The sequence below is a fragment of the Colobus angolensis genome, unplaced genomic scaffold (genome assembly GCF_000951035.1).
Source record: "Colobus angolensis palliatus isolate OR3802 unplaced genomic scaffold, Cang.pa_1.0 Scaffold140, whole genome shotgun sequence".
Classification (NCBI taxonomy): Eukaryota; Metazoa; Chordata; class Mammalia; order Primates; family Cercopithecidae; genus Colobus; species Colobus angolensis.
In genome coordinates, this window is record NW_012114489.1 from 3,103,784 (window position 1) to 3,106,059 (window position 2,276).

Genomic DNA, 2,276 nt, shown 5'->3' on the forward strand with positions numbered 1-2,276 from the left:
TTCTTCTTCTCCTTCTCCTTCTCCTTCTCCTTCTCCTTCTCCTTCTCCTTCTCCTTCTCCTTCTCCTTCTCCTTCTTCTTCTTCTTCTTCTTCTTTCTTCTTCTTTTAGATAGGGGATATCTCTGTCCCCCAGGCTGGAGGGCAGTGGTGTAATCATGGCTCACTGCAGCCTTGACCTCCTGGGCTCAGGTGATCTTCCCACCTCAGCCTCCCGAGTAGCTGGGTCTACAGGCACATGCCACCACGCCCGGCTAATTCCTTGTATTTTTTGTAGAGACAGGGTTTTGCCATGTTACCCAGGCTGGTCTCAAACTCCCGAGCTCAAGCGATCTCCCCTCCTCTGCCTCCCAAAGTGTTGGGATTACAAGCATGAGCCACTGCACCTGGCAAAGCTTATTATTTTTATGTGCATTTCTTTCATTATTAATGAGGTCAAGCATTTTTTCATGTGACAATTGGTCAATTGTATTTCCTCTTCTATGACTCATCTGTTCTCAATTGCTTACTAATGTGCAAATTATTTTACCCACGGGCGGTATGTCTTAAAAGTTTGCTAGAGCTTTATAAAAAGCTGGCACGAGAATCACTGTGAGATTACCATTAGTTTTACCCTGATTTCCTTTAGCTTCTAAGCATAATGGCCAGTGTTTATTTTCATGCGTTTTCATGAGTTTATTTAATGAGCTGAAAGATCACATTTCTTGGCCTCCCTTTCAGGAAGGAGTGGCCAATTTAACTAAATTCTGGAGGAGGACACGTTTTGTGTGGTGTTTCCAGGAAGTCATCTTAAAAGAGAGGAGCTTTACAGGCCAATGTCCCTCTCTTAGTCTTCTAGATGGTTTGTCTTGAAGGGATGTGAGACAAAGACTGCTAATTGCATCCAAATATCCATCCTCCTGGTGGTGGGTTAAAGAGACTGCAAATTTTGTGTCACTCTCGGCTGCTGCTGGTACTGGGGCCCAAGGAGGGATATGCCCGAGTGGGGCCGCCTGACCAAGGGAGCGACAGACACGACACCCATGGACGCCTCAGCCACTTGGGGCCCGCATGGACCCCCTCCTTCAGTGTAGAATGAACCAAGGAGACTCAAACCCAGCAGCTATTCCACATGCTGCAGAAGACATTCAAGGAGATGACAGACGGATATCTCAGCACAACTGATTTGTTTTGGACTGTACAGACAAAGAGCCTGATGTACCATTTGTGGGAGGCTCCATGGTGCAGTTAATGCAGCCATATGAGACATGGCGAGAGCTTTTTTTCCCCACTTCAAGCCCTGAATTTTGGAACTGGGGGAGATACAACAAGACATGGTTTGTGGAGATTAAAGAATGGAGAACTGGGGAATATTAAGCCTAAGGTCATTGTTGTCTGGGTAGGAAGAAACAACCATGAAAATGAGGCAGAAGAGGTAGCAGGTGGTATGGTGGCCATCGTACAACTTATCAACACAAGGCAGCCACAGGCCAAAATCATTGTATTTGATCTGTTACCTCAAGGTGAGAAAGCCAACCCTTTGAGGCAAAAGAACACCAAGGTGAACCAACTCCTCAAGATTTCGCTGCTGAAACTTACCAACGTGCAACTCCTGGATACTGACAGGGGTTTCGTGCACTCCAACCATGCCATCTCCTGCCACAACATGTTTCATTTTGTGCATTTGACAGGAGGGGGCTACTCAAAGGTCTGCAAACCCCTGCATGAACTGATCATGCAGTTGTTGGAGGAAACACCCGAGGAGAAACAAACCACTATTGTCTGACTGGCTCCCATCAGTGTCAACAGCATCTCAGTTTCCTCAGATCAGTTATATCACCTCTGGCGCTCCAGAATCCTTTCCTTTCTTAAGGCACTTTGCATTGCAGAATGTTCCTGGATGTTCATATCTCCTGTTTGAAGGGGAGGAGGGATTTAAACTGGTCCTGTACATAGAAGGTTTGTTTGACAGAGGAGAAAAATTAGCCAAGGAAGATTGTTGTTTCAATTCATTTGAAACCAGAAGGGGACTTTTTAGTTGTATGTGTAGCATGTTCATTGAATTATCACTATTTTCCTAGGACAACATCAAGCCTAAATACTGAACAATATGAGGATTCTTTTCTTGGCCTTTCTTGGATTATATCATATATAATAATTTTCAGAATCATACCTACTTGGCTTTAAAACATTTTTTTCCAATTTTTTAAGATTCATAATTTAGTCTTTGGTTTTTATGTTGCTTAGATTCATATGCATATTTAATATTTTCTTTTCTTTCTTTTTCTTTTTTTTTTTTT

At 43.5% G+C, this 2,276-nt stretch overlaps 1 pseudogene; it reads left to right on the top strand.

Moving 5' to 3' along the window:
* Positions 1-1,071: 1,071 nt before the first annotated feature.
* LOC105506872 lies at positions 1,072-1,762 on the top strand (annotated as a pseudogene).
* Positions 1,763-2,276: the final 514 nt, after the last annotated feature.